Source organism: Nestor notabilis, unplaced genomic scaffold (genome assembly GCF_000696875.1).
Source record: "Nestor notabilis isolate BGI_N333 unplaced genomic scaffold, ASM69687v1 scaffold18443, whole genome shotgun sequence".
NCBI classification, from domain to species: Eukaryota; Metazoa; Chordata; class Aves; order Psittaciformes; family Psittacidae; genus Nestor; species Nestor notabilis.
In genome coordinates this window covers 11,446-25,452 of record NW_009922672.1, presented here as the reverse complement: position 1 = coordinate 25,452, position 14,007 = coordinate 11,446, and the positions used below count along the sequence as shown (strand labels likewise).

The following is a 14,007-nucleotide window of genomic DNA, read 5'->3' as shown; positions in this document are numbered from 1 at the left end:
AATTTTTCTCCTACTATTTTCAAGTGTAGCATAGCTTCTCAGCATTAGGAAAGGTTTTGGCTTTGGCATTCATACTTCTACCTGGATTGCATACCTTACTTACTGCCTTCTTGTGGTTTCTTGCTTAACTTTGGTACATTTCCTATAGTCCAGATGGGACATAAATTGTATTAATCAGGACAGGATAGTTCCTTTCCCTGGGAAGATGTAGGAGGCATTAACATTGTCCATTTAGCTGCAGGCTTGCTCTGATAAGGAAACGCAGAAGAACAACTAGACATTGCCCTGTCCTAACAAAATGTGAGTGAATTGTTCAAAATGGAATACAGCACTGCCTCTGTAAAGTATCTCCTGCTCTTGCTCTTTACCTATAACCATGTGTAAGTCTTAATTATACCCATAATCAACTTTTGCACTGGGGAAGGTTGACAGTGATGATTCTGAGACCTGTATAGGTCCCTCTGCTATGGTTGTTCTGTTAAACATGGATACAGCAGAGCCCTCTGAGCAGTCTGAAAACAGCGTCTCCACCCCCAGATGTTCAGAAGTCTGGGAAAGTGAGTATAAATGTGTATTTTACATCCCCTGGTACTTACAACACATACAAACTCCTCTTGCTCCAGCAGTTTGTTGGGCTTCAGGTGTCCTTTGCCCTGGCAACACTCGTAATGAACACTACTTAATTGTGTGGTGCAGAGGGATAGTTTGAATCAATGACTTTTGGAGCTGTGTTAGGATGCTGCCAGTGTTCTTATTGGAGGTTTTTATCTCACAGACCTCAAGTCTTGGCTTCTCGTTTAGTGTGTGTTCATGTTGCTTAGGTTATCCTTCAGGGAAAAGCCAACTCCCTATATTCCTGAATCAATTGCATCTTCTTTACTCCACAAAAAATGTGTGCAGTATAATGTTAAATATATGTGTAATGGTTTATGTTCAGTGCTTTGTCCAGAGTAAAAGGTTCAGACTAAAAATAATTCAGATCTAGTGAAACTTTATTAAAGTAGGTGCATGATCTGGATTGTACTCAATGGCATGGCTTCTTCATGTATGAACTGATCTGCTTTTGCTTTGGTGGCTGAGATCGCTGAGCTGGTCTTGGTGTGGCTCTTCCACTCTGTCATTCTGTTGTCATAGACCTGAAGCAAATTTGATGTCTTCCCTGTGTCTGTGTGCCAGGGGAATGGGGAATTTCCACCCTGGTCCAGGAGCATTTGCAGCACAGCAGTAGTGCTCATTCCTCTGTTCATCTCTTGCTGGTTTTAGTTCTTTCGGGACCTATTTAGACCTTGTGTGTATGTTGGTGTATGTGTGGGAAGTGGCAGGGAAGGAGGAAGGCTGTGGTGGTGGTACAGCTATGTCCATGCCCCATGAGGTGGCAGCAGCATCCCATACCACAGGTACCACAGCAGGCGGCTTGGATGCAACCACAGTGCTGTGGTTTTGGCTGCAGTGGAAGGAAATACAATCAAGAGACACAGCTCAGCAAGGTGCCCCTTGTCGCCAGGTGAAGGCTGGCTTCCATCAGCCTTTCCATCCTTCCTTCCATGGCCAGCTCCTGCCCTCCCACCGCAGGCACAGGAGGCTGGCAGCTCTCTCCTCCTCCTGGGGCCCCTTGGAAATGCTTTCTGAAAGGCTGCAGAGAAGTAAAGATGCTCATGGCTTAATGAGTGTAGTCCCTGCTCTGCCATCACTTACAGCAGGTATAATTTTGCCCGAAAAGCATCGATTATTTCTTGTCTTCAGACAAAAAGCCTCATTTGGTTCTGTACAGTGCTCCCTTCTAGGACACATAATTGCTTCCATTTCTTTCTCTCCCTTCTGTATTTGGAACAGTCATACTCTGATTTGTTCTGTTAGACTGAGCAGCTCCTGGGAGACTTCCTTTGAATTCCCTATGCCCTGTAGTCCTTCCCTATTTGCCTTTGGCTTTGAAATGATGCTGATTTGCAAGGGATAGCAAGGATGGGCAGGGTTCTGTATGTGATTTTGCCATGCAAGATCCTGATATAAATAATTCTCTCATATCGGTAATTTCTGCCCTCCACACCTCCCCCCCCCCAGCAAAATGTTCCCTCTGGCAGGACTCTGTCCTCTCTCCTTTTGAGCCCTTTCAATCTGGAGAGCCACGGAGCTGCTGCGAGGGCTGGAGCAGATCTGCTCTGGAGCCAGGCTGAGAGAGCTGGGCTGGGGCAGCCTGGAGAAGAGAAGGCTCCTGAAGGGGACACCTTAGAGCAGCTCCAGTGCCTAAAGGGGCTCCAGGAAACCTGGAGAGGGGCTTTGGACAAGGGCCTGTAGGGACAGGACAAGGGGAATGGCTTGAACCTGCCAGAGGGGAGATTGAGATGAGCTCTTGGGCAGAAGCTCTTCCGTGTGAGGGTGCTGAGGCGCTGGCACAGGGTGCCCAGAGGAGCTGTGGCTGCCCCATCCCTGGCAGTGTTCAAGGCCAGGTTGGACACAGGGGCTTGGAGCAACCTGCTCTAGTGGAAGGTGTCCCTGCCCGTGGCAGGGGGTTGGAACTGGATGAGCTTTGTGGTCCCTTCCAACCCAAACCAGTCTGGGATTTTATGACAGTTGTTATCATCTCTTCAGAACTAGTTAATTATGGTGTTATATCATGCACTGTATTAATTATTTTTATATATACCAGTGGTGTTAACTCCGTCACTTCTCCATCTGACTGCTGGTGACTGTTATGAAAGATGTGCCATTTCTTGAGAGGGGGACATGACAAAAGCCATTTGAAAATGTAGGTGAGGTCAGTACTCCTCCTTCTAACCAGTGTTTCACTGATGCACTCCATCTCCAGTAAACTGAGAATTCATAGTTTGACCACTGGGGTCCTCCTGAAGCTCATCCTTCTGCTTTTGCTCACCAAGGCTTTTTAGCCAGTCTTACTGAAGAGTTGACTCAACTAATATATAGAGGAATTAATTCCCATTGAAAGTGTTTTTTGTTTTATGTTGGTTTTTATTCCTAAAACCCAATCTTTGCATTTTTCACCATAAGGTTTTCTGCAGCTTTCCCAGTTATCACAGGCATAAGGCTGCTGCTGAATCAGCAAAACACATTTGTGTGTTCAAAATGAAGTCCCATCACAGGAATAGAAGTATAGTCTTTACCACTACATGGGGAATACAGATACTGACAGCACGGAAGTGAGCATGGAAGTACTGAAGTTGAGGAGCTGATGTGGGAACAACAAAAAAATCCCACCAAGATGTTCTAATTACACCAAATTATATTAAAAATCATATCTGAAAGTCAATATGTGTAGCTGAAATACCACTTCTGTTTAATACCCCAGTATTAAAACTTAGATTTGACTAACTCAGGGTGGGGGGGAGAGAATGTGACTTAAACTTTTGTCTCTTTTAGTAAGACTAAAATTTCGTCACTCCTCTTTTCTAACATGAGTTCTAGTAGCTGTTCCTACCATAATTTTGGGGACAACTACTATTTAAGTAACTATAACCTCTTGCTTTCAAGGAAAACTAATGAATTTGGAAAGGACTTCTGCCTATGAATGCACCCCCCCAAACACATATATGGAAAGGGGCAGCGTTTGGCATAAGAACAAAGAGATTTGCTAGCTAGGAACTGGAAAATGGCATTTGCTGTGACCTGTGGTAAAGTTAGAGAACTGGTATTTTCTCCATGGCAAAAGGCTGATCTTCGTGCCCTGCTATTTCATTGTTTTGGTTTATGGGATCAGCTGGATCCTGTATTTGGGGGTTTTGCTGAATGTTGGAGACACAAAATCTGCAGGTCATGAATTGTAACTTCAGCTTCAGTGTATGCTGAGCTCTGTCTTCAGTCTTAAACACTGAATATTTCCCCCTGTTTTCATGGAATCACAGAGTGGTTTGTATTGGAAGGGACCTTAAAGCTCATCCAGTTCCAACCCCTGCCATGGGCAGGGACACCTTCCACTAGAGCAGTTATTTAGTAGATACAGTAAGTGTAGGTATTTCTACTCTCATTAGCCTCATTTTCTTTGACTATTAGGAGCTACTTCTACTACTCAGCAAGAGATGTTACATTATCCTCCCTTTTTCCTGCTCTCCTCCTTCCCTATCCAGTCTCTACTGGGTGTTTCCCTTGCTGGTCTTGTTAAACTCAGGGATGTATTACAATTTCTTGAGTAAGAAGGTGGTAAGTACCATTTCTGCACAACGTGGCTGTAAAATGTCTAATGTTCTGTGATGGCAAACACTCTGCCCACACACCAGAGTGGTGATGAAAGTCAGATTTTACACCATAAGTGTGGTTGGTGTTGGTTTTTTTTTCTAACATGCAGATATTTGATATTGAATAACACAACTATTCTGGAAGGGATGGTTTGAATCATGCTTGTGTTAGAGAGATCCCCAACAGACAGCTGCAACTGCTGGGTCCAGGGAAAGGCTTCCAGAAGACTGACTGAGAATGGAGCCCTCTCAAGAGTTAACTTGAAGTTCATCTGCTCATATTTATTATGGGGGAAAAGCAGAAATGTGATTTTAGAAGTGAAAGGTGATGCTTTTGTGTTCTTAGAAGTCCAGCAGCTGGTTCTTCCAGAAGCATTTCAGTCACACACACATCCAAAATCCCACCATGGGAATGCAGACTGTTGGTGAGACTTGAGTGACAAAGAGGGGGTGCTTTGAGTTCAGCTTGCCAAGGCTGCTGTTGTGTGCTCACCAGGCCTGCTGTGATGGCCTGAGAGCAGGCCTCTGTGGGGAGGAAAACCCAGTATAAGATGCAGACACTTTTTTTGGCTCCTTGCTGCCTTGAGACAGTTTGTGTGATCCCCTTTTCCTTGCAAGGGCCACCATGTGCTTGCAGGTAGGTCAGAGTCCTTGCTTGTGGTTGAGTCCCAAGGTTGGGCTGTGAAAAAGCTGCAGCTGGACTGGGATATTGGGAGAGACTGGTGTGTGCTGGGATGGGAGTGATCCTGCGTGCAAGGGACGGGTACAAGTTACATCTCTGTGCAGCCTTTGGCAGCTCTTTCCTTCCCAGCTCCCTTGGGGCTTTGTCCCTGCATCACTCCCCTGCAGTCTCCACCTCAGCCTGGAGCACAAAATGTGTCTGTATGTACAAATAGGGAAGCAGGGAGAAAACAACTGACCCGGAAGCGTGATTTCCAGCTACTCACACCCTGAGCCTTTGTTCGGGGAAACAACGTGACTCAGTTTTCTCCCACAGGCTCTTAACTTCCCTGTGCATGGAGTTCCTGTCATGTGCAAGTTAAAGCCAAAGGATTAATGAGCTTTGAAACCTTCCGAATGTTAAATGCATAACATTTATTTGAATAATAATAATAATAATCATCATACTATAGCATGCACGGGAAGTGACCACAACCTCTCTTGAGTAGGGTGGCTGCTGCTGTTGGGTGCCCTGGCTTTTGGTGCACACACACAACCCACAGCTTTTGTTTCCTGGTTTAATTTGTGCTTCCTGGCTTTTTGTGCATGGTGGATGAAGCTTCTTGCTGTTTCTTTTGGTGGGGGGAGCTTTTGGCGAGCTGCAGGCTGATGGAGAATGGTTGGCATCGGGATTCAGCTCAAAGGCTAAGCCCAAAATGTGCACAAACAGTATCTGTGTTAAGCCCTGTTTCCAGCCTGTGCGTTTTATCTTGGTACTCTTGTACTCTTCTTATTAAAGTTGCAGCACCCTCTTCTGCTGTTTTATCTTCATAAAGATGCTATAAACTGCAATCAAGTTGCCTTCTAATCTTCTCACTGATAAAACTAATGCAATTTATTGGCTGGGCTGCATAAGATGCTTTTTCCTACAGTCTTCTCTCTGTATGTGTGGTATGCCTATGCCCCTTGGATCTTGTTGGCAGGAGAGGGGTTTAATCTCCTTCATGTCACTTGACCTCTGTCTGGTAACCCTGGTTTCTCTTGTAGTGAGCACACTTCCTCCCACCTATGCTTGTGTCTGGTCCATCCCTCAGCTTGCTGCAGCAGGAGGCTGGAGGGAGCTGACAGCAGCACTTCGCTTTTCTGCCTGGCAAGCAACTCGGCCATCATGTGTTTAAAAGCACAAGTCTGAATAAAGTGTGTTGTTTCAAAGGTCCTGAAGCAGTAAAGTCTGTGGGGAGTGACTTCCCATAGTAAAGACTAGGGAAGATACTCATACATCCATAATGCAGGGTATAATCTCACAGTTTTGAACACTGTTAAACTCACTGATAATTACTGTGCATGTTTTTACCAAACATTGATTTCTCGGGCATTTTTCTGAACTCTGATGTTAAGGTGTACAATCATAGAACTATGAATGGTTTGGGTTGGAAGAGACCTTAAAGCTCATCCAGTTCCAAGCCCCTGCCACAGGCAAGGGACACCTTCCACTAGAGCAGGTTGCTCCAAGCCCCTGTGTCCAACCTGGCCTTGAACACTGCCAGGGATGGGGCAGCCACAGCTTCTCTGGGCACCCTGTGCCAGCGCCTCAGCACCCTCACAGGGAAGAACTTCTGCCCAAGAGCTCATCTCAATCTCCCCTCTGGCAGGTTAAAGCCATTCCCCTTGGCCTGTCAAAGGGAAGCATGTATGACTTGTGCAAGCCTTGAAGCATCCATCTGCCTCCAGGCAGGACATGCTGGAGATGAGAGCTTCGTTACTGTTTTTTGTAACATAGTGGTATTTCCCTTTCTTTCCAGTTTAGCTTCTTTACCGGTTTAAGGTGTTCCAAGTCTCATTTTTCATCTCCACCCATCTTTTCTGCTCCCAGTTGTTGGGCAGTGAAGCTGGCTTTGGCAGTCCACACTTGCCAGTGAAGGGGGTTAGTGCCAGACCACAGGCTCTGGGCTGGAGCCTGCCTCACAGGGGCCCTTTCTGCTGCTGACATTGGTGTGAGCCACAGGAACTCGGGACAGAGCCATCTTCTGCTGAATGAGCACCCTTGGAGCCCTGAGCTGGCATCTGCCCACATTGCCCTGCCTGCTGCAAAAGCCCAATTGGATGGAGATTAAAACAGAAGTGGCTTTCTAAGCAAGAAAAAATAAAGCATTTTCTTTCCTGATGTTGTCTTAGGGTTGGGCATGGCCATGCCATGCAGAAAGAAGCAGCACACAGCTCTTGGTCTTGGGCCGCTGCCGTTTGTCAGCTAGAAAATGAAGAATTAGAGAAAAAAGTCTGGGTTTCCCCTATAGATACGTTTTTAAGCTGGACTTTAAAACTGTTCCTTATGCATCATGCCTGTGGGCTGGTTCTTCCCCTGTAAAACTGTCCGCAGCTGTCAGTATATAAAGGCTTTTTGTACTTAGTTACACTAAACTTATTTGCAGTTCCAAGTCTCATGTTTGTTTGAAACTCAGGGAATGACTGACTGGAGTTATTACTCTAGTAGTAATAACAGTTTGTGAAGCAACTAGAGGTTATAATAGCATAAAAACTTAGTTAAAAACAGCAGTTTGTTGTCTCATGATTAATAGTAACTTTATGTAAAGCAGTGTTCATGCAGAAAGGGAATTATCAACAGCTCTTTAAAAATAATCTTTTTTTGGAGCCACAAATATGGGAATTCCATGTCAAACATAATTTATAGCTTGTATTCCAATGGTTTGGAAGAGCTTTTGGTTGATAAGAGCTGCTAGGTTGGGAAAATATTAAAGGAAATGGTAAATCATCATGCTGTAAATACAGTATTCCCATTTGGTGGGTTGAGTGTAGTCCATTGCAGCATGGGAAGCTGATCGCAGTTGATGCTGTGTTGAGCTTTCTAAGTACTGTCACTACTTCATGCTAAAACCGAATTATTATTGGCATATTTTTCAGGATTATTGGAAAATGCCACCATGAAGTGTTGGGAAACGTCTTTGAAAAAAAACCCGAGACTGAATTAATGCAGCTGTCATTCAATCCCAGACTGGTTTGGGTTGAAAGGGACCTTAAAGCTCATCCAGTCCCACCCCCTGCCATGGGCAGGGACACCTTCCACTAGAGCAGGTTGCTCCAAGCCCCTGTGTCCAACCTGGCCTTGAACACTGCCAGGGATGGGGCAGCCACAGCTTCCCTGGGCACCCTGTGCCAGCGCCTCAGCACCCTCCCAGGGAAGAGCTTCTGCCTCAGAGCTCATCTCAAGCTCCCCTCTGGCAGGTTAAAGCCATTCCCCTTGTCCTGTCCCTACAGGCCCTTGTCCAAAGCCCCTCTCCAGGGTTCCTGGAGCCCCTTTAGGCACTGGAGCTGCTCTAAGGTGTCCCCTTCAGGAGCCTTCTCTTCTCCAGCTGCCCCAGCCCAGCTCTCTCAGCCTGGCTCCAGAGCAGAGCTGCTCCAGCCCTTGAAGCCTATACGTGGCATCCTCTGGAATCGCTCCAACAGCTCCATGTCCCTCTTGTGCTGTTGCCCCAGAGGTGGATCAGGACAGCGGGGGTGTGTGGGGTGTGAGTGTCTCCCCAGAGCGCAGCAGAATCTTCTAGTATGTGGACTTAAAATATTTTGTCAGATCCTTTCTCGTCTAACTTGACCAAACCATTTTTAGACAGGCTTGATCCATCCATCAGTTTGGATTGTCTGTGCTGTGTAACTTAAATATAGTGGAAGTTTTTGTTGGGTGCCAGCACCCTCTTGTGGGCAGTGTCACAGCAGAGGATTTTTGTCTTCTCAAGGTGCTAATACCCAAATCCTTTACAGGTGCAGGTGGTGTCCCTGCTCTGATCAACTGTGACACTCTGTGTTTCTTTGCAGGTTGTGCTGCTTGACTGAAGCAGACTGTTCCTTTGGAAACAGATTCTGAGATTTGCTGGACCAGTTTAGAACAGTGTGATCTTCACAGTGATGAAGTCACGTATTTTCTTATAACTAGGAGGTTATCTATAAAAATAAAGCCATCTGGTCCTGTTGGAACAGCTGGGCACTTTATGTGTATCCGTGAAAATAAAAGACAGTTTCTTGTATCATTAGTCCTTCCCATTATCCTGTATCCTTACCCTGTATCTGCTGTTTCTTTCCCACCCCACTGCTGGTAGTTGAGGTATCTTCCAGTTTCGCTGTCACTGATGCCAGTGGGATCAAGAAACTGGTATTTGAAAAGGGGGTTGTAGTGGAAGGTGGTGTTTTTCCTGCAGGATATGTTGCCTGTGATAACACAGAAGTTGATTTTAGTCTTAAACTATTATTTGCCACAGTTTTTGCTGACCCTTTCTGCTAGAAAGTGCAGAGAGTGCACATGGTGTTCTGCTCAGCAGCTGCTTGTACCTGTGGGATGTTTCTCCTGGCCCCAAGCATCTTCAGTCTTGAGTATTTTGGTTTTATTACTGTTTATTTTTCCAACCTGGAATGTCCAGAATTGTTTCTCCCCCTTCCTTTGCTGAGGTCACAGGGAAGTTAGCTTTGGGACTGTGTATATGCATTATGTACTGTTTTTTTCTTACAGGATCAGCAATTTGTCCCTTTTAAGGTCTGAGTTTCCGTTTGTAATGCACTTAAATCTGGAAAAGAAACAAATCCTGTGTTTCCTCTTTTTCCAGGTTGCAGGATCAGCATGTGTGTCTAACAGTTAAAAAGGTAAGTAAAGGTCTTTGCAAATGTATCACGAGATTCTTTGTGTTCTGATTGCTGCATTCAGATCAGAACTTGAAGCAGGCGATTCATCTGAATGCATTTAAAGATTTCTTTTTAACTTTATTACTTACATATAACTGTCGTGTTTGTCACTGAATCCCTTCAGTGGATCAGTCCAATTCAAAAGTAATACTGTTAAAATAGCTCACTTTATCTGAAGTACCTGTTACAAAACATGACTTCGCCTTCTGCCTGCAGATTGGCCCCAATAACACTTCATAAGAAATCTATATTACAAACCAGTTTACTGTAGAATAAAACTGCAAACATTGTAAGTTATTTCTAATTTGGAGCTGGGCTCTACACTTGGTCAAGGGAGCAAGAGGTGTAAAATCAATTCCTTATGGAGCGGGACAGTAGATGGTGCTGTTGGAGTGGATTCTACCACCCGAGGAGCTGACCCGCAAGCTGAGGCACATGGTATGGGGGCTCTTGGGGTTCCTGGTGTGCAGCCAGCAGCTTTGTGTTTTGAGGTTTGCTGTGCTGAGCAATTGCTGAGGCTGTAATTAGCCTATAAAAGTTGTAGTGGTTGATGTAGTTTAGATTCAGTATTGCTGCAGTACACAAAACTTGAAGGAATCATAGAATCATAGGCTGCTTTTTTGCTTTCTGCAAATCATGCTGTTTGCTCCAAGGAGCAAAATGAATTCCCAATTCTCCCAAGGAATGTTTTCCTCCTTTTCCTCTCTATTAATGGAGCTTTTCCTTCAAGACCTTGTAGGTGTAGATACCTCACCCTCCACATAATCCACATTATCACGGCAGCCTTCCAGTATCTGAAGGGGGCCTACAAGGATGCTGGGGAGGGACTCTTCATTAGGGACTGTAATGGTAGGACAAGGGGTGAGGGGTTCAAACTTAAACAGGGGAAGTTTAGATTAGATGTAAGGAAGAAGTTCTTCACAGTGATGGTGGTTAGGCACTGGAATAGGTTGCCCAAGGAAGTTGTGAATGCTCCATCCCTGACAGGGTTCAAGGCCAGGTTGGATGGAGTCTTGGGTGACATGACTTAGTGTGAAGTGTCCCTGTCCGTGACAAGGGGGTTGGAACTGGATGATCTTAAGGTCCTTTCCAACCCTGACTTTTCTATGATTCTCTTATAGTATCACATTATCCTATAATGTCACATGTTGCTTCTTTCATTTATAAAAAGGCTGGAAAGTGCCCCAGTAATGTTGGCATTGGGAAGTCTCTTGTTCAGACCCAGCATACAAACCCTCATCTGAAAAACGTGTGACTTAAACATTGCTCTTTAAGATTTGCATGGGTTTGTATTCCTGCTTTCAGGCAGTGTCTGAAACACATACCTAAAATATAAGGAAAAATTACCAAGGTTGCTGAAGATGGTTTGGTTTCATGCATTGGGATGTGCAAACTTCTCCTTACTTACGTTTCTCTTTGTTTCTGAGCTACTCATAAGGCTGAAGCCACACCAAAGAGTTGCCCTTGTGTTTTAATAACAAAATAAAGAGGAATTTGCCTTTACACACTGAGTAGTGAGGATGTCTTTGCTACTGTCCTTCTAAGAAAACGCACCTTCCTTGTCCCTTTGACTTACTGAAGGGTTAATTGTCACATGTGCCTCTTGCGGTGGGTAGGGATGAGCTGCAGCTTTCAGTCATCAGAGCATCCTGTGCTTGGAGCAACTAGCCTCAGCTGGGTGAAGGGATCTCAAGGCAACGCAGGGGCATTTTGGGGGTAGACCTCTGCCTTGTGAGGGGTGCTGGTGGTTTCTGCAGGGCTGGTCATGGCATCTCCTTTAGCCGCAGCGCTCAGCATGGGGACCCTCTCCAGCGCGCTCCGGCAGCGCTGCAAACGCAGGAGGAGGAGACGAGCAGAGCGGAAAGGTAGAGTTTGAATTGCTGTGTGCTCAGAACAGGATACGGACGGGCTGGGTTGTAAATGTAGGTGTTTTCAGGGGAGATTTGAACCTTTCATTGCTAAGTGCAACTTTAGTGTTTTCAGTTTGGATTTATAAGAAGTAATTTGAACAGGATCTTTCAGCATCTCCCAACGTTTCCTTTAATTAGCTTTCAGAGTTTGGAAGGAGAACACTTTTTACCATGTATGAAACATACCTAAAGCTGCAGCTTTCTGACTTTTATTCTCTTCTGAGTTTTGGCTCATTTGTCAGGCTTTATTTTTTTTCATGTATGGCATTCTATGTTAATATAAAACATTGGGTAGGTGCTATATTTTCCTTTCAAGGTAATCTAGTTTTTCCATAATTGAGGAATGAGGATAATGAGGATAAACCATGACAGCTGTTAAGAACCTTTTACAACTTCTTTTTCTTGCATTGAATACACAGAATATTCAAACAAAAGAAACTCAACTTTTATCTCTCCGTGTCCTCATGTAGCACATCCTTGCTACAGCCAACATTTAGATAAAATTTTTCAAGTAGTCTCTTGGGGAAATAAAACACTGTTGTGGTCTAAATGTTGCAGGGTGTGGTGCTGTGTAAATCCCTTAGCTTCAGCGAGAAGGTTTAGCCATCGGGTGGACTTTTGTTTGTCGCGCCATGTTAAAGGCAAAAATTCCCTCTGCTATACCAGCATAGAACAATTGAAACCTGAGAGACATTGAGGTGCTGGAGCGGGTCTAGAGAAGGACAACAGGGCTGGTGAAGAGCCTGGAGCACAAGTGTGATGAGGAAGGGCTGAGGGACCTGGGGGGTTTAGTGTGGAGAAGAGAAGGCTCAGGGGGGACCTTATCGCTCTCTGCAACTGCCTGACAGGAGGATGGAGCCAGGAGGGGGCTGGTCTCTGCTCCCAAGGAACAAGTGAGGGGACAAGAAGAAACGGCCTCAAGCTGCACCAGGGCAGGTTTAGCTGGAGCTGAGGAACAATTCCTTGCCCAGAGGGTGCTCAGGCATTGGAACAGGCTGCCCAGGGCAGGGCTGGAGTCACCGTCCCTGCAAGTGTTCACAGCCCGGGGAGACGAGGCCTCAGTGCCCTGGGTTAGTGGTGGCCTTGGCAGTGCTGGGAATGGTTGGGACTGGATAAGCTTAAAGGTCTTTTCCAGCCTGGTTGATTGTATGATTTTGGAACTGTTCCTGAGAAAAAACAGTTCATACAGCCAAGGAGCAGGCTTTCCCCACAGTCCTGTTCCACATACAACATGCACTGTACATGCGCTGACATAAATCAGTTAATATGTATGTCAGTTATTCATTATTGTTACTTTTCAAAGCTCTGTATGTCTCTGAGCAGCAAGGAAGCTTTTTCCTTTATTCCTACGTTGTTTTCAAACAAAAGGTCTTCTCAGAGAATGTTACTCTCGTCGTGTCACTTCTTCCACAGCAGCTTTGTAGGAACAAAACTTGAGATTTTACTCAGTCCTAGGCAAGTGCGTGGCTTCAGTGGAGTCTTTTGGAAGCTGTCCTTGCTCAGATGCCACCAACAATTACCCAACCTCGATGCTGGAGCAGTGTGGAGCCTTGGTGCCTTTAGGACCTGGGAGGTTTCTGGATGTCTGTTGCTGAATAGATTATTTACAGGCAGCAGTTGAGTTTATTACTGCAGTTTTGCTGCATTTCTGCTCACATGGAAGTTTGGAAGGTCAAAGTAGTCAAAAATACTGTTCTTCAAAGTTTGCTCTTCAAACAACTGAATTATTAATGATTTCAGAAGTAATCACCCATATGAAGACAGGCTGAGAAAGTTGCTTAGCCTGGAGAATAGAAGTTGCATGGAGACTCAGAGCAGCTTCCAGCATGTGAAGGGGGCCTATAAGGATGCAGAGAGGGACCCTTCATCTGGGACTGTAATGATAAGATAAGGGGTTACGTGTTCAAACTGAAACCATAGAAGTTCAGGTTAGATGTAGGGAAGAAGCTCTTCCCTGTGAGGGTGCTGAGGCGCTGGCACAGGGTGCCCAGAGAAGCTGTGGCTGCCCCATCCCTGGCAGTGTTCAAGGCCAGGTTGGACACAGGAGCTTGGAGCAACCTGCTCTAGTGGAAGGTGTCCCTGCCCGTGGCAGAAGGTTGGAACTGGATGAGCTTTAAGGTCCTTCCCAACCCCAACCATTCTATGATTCTGTGTCTTGGCAAAAGAGGAAGCTCTTTTCTGTAGTGAGCAGCCTGGGTTCAGAGTCGTCTACCCCCAGTTTCTGAAAGCATCCATTGGTCCTATTTTGTATGGAAAGGCTTTTATTTTTTATTCATTTATTTTTTTAATTACCTAATCCTGTAGCTCTGGACCACATTGGGAGCAAGTTTGGAAGATTAATCTCCTAATCAATATGTGTACAAAAAGTGCTGAGAGGTTCTCTGTTTGGATGCTGTTTGCTTGGAAAATTAGATGTTATTTGGACTTAATGAATGAGTATATCTAAGTCATTCATTTCGAAGTTGAAGGGGGTGGTTTTTAGAAGTTAGTTGTAATGGAAATCAGTGGGGTGGTACTTTAAAACGCACACAGTTGTCTTGTTGTAGTGATGTGCTTGGGATGGG

The 14,007-nt window shown here is 45.2% G+C and overlaps 1 protein-coding gene across 1 annotated transcript in view; it reads left to right on the top strand.

Annotated features, from left to right (window-relative positions):
• Positions 1 to 2,582: 2,582 nt before the first annotated feature.
• The window catches only part of LOC104403565 (double-stranded RNA-specific editase 1-like), a gene marked incomplete at its 3' end in the record, with an annotated part of 22,678 nt that continues 11,253 nt past the window's right edge, over positions 2,583 to 14,007 (top strand). Inside the window, exons 1-2 of the mRNA XM_010011747.1 lie at positions 2,583 to 2,616; positions 9,458 to 9,494. The remainder of the gene's footprint in view (positions 2,617 to 9,457; positions 9,495 to 14,007) is intronic.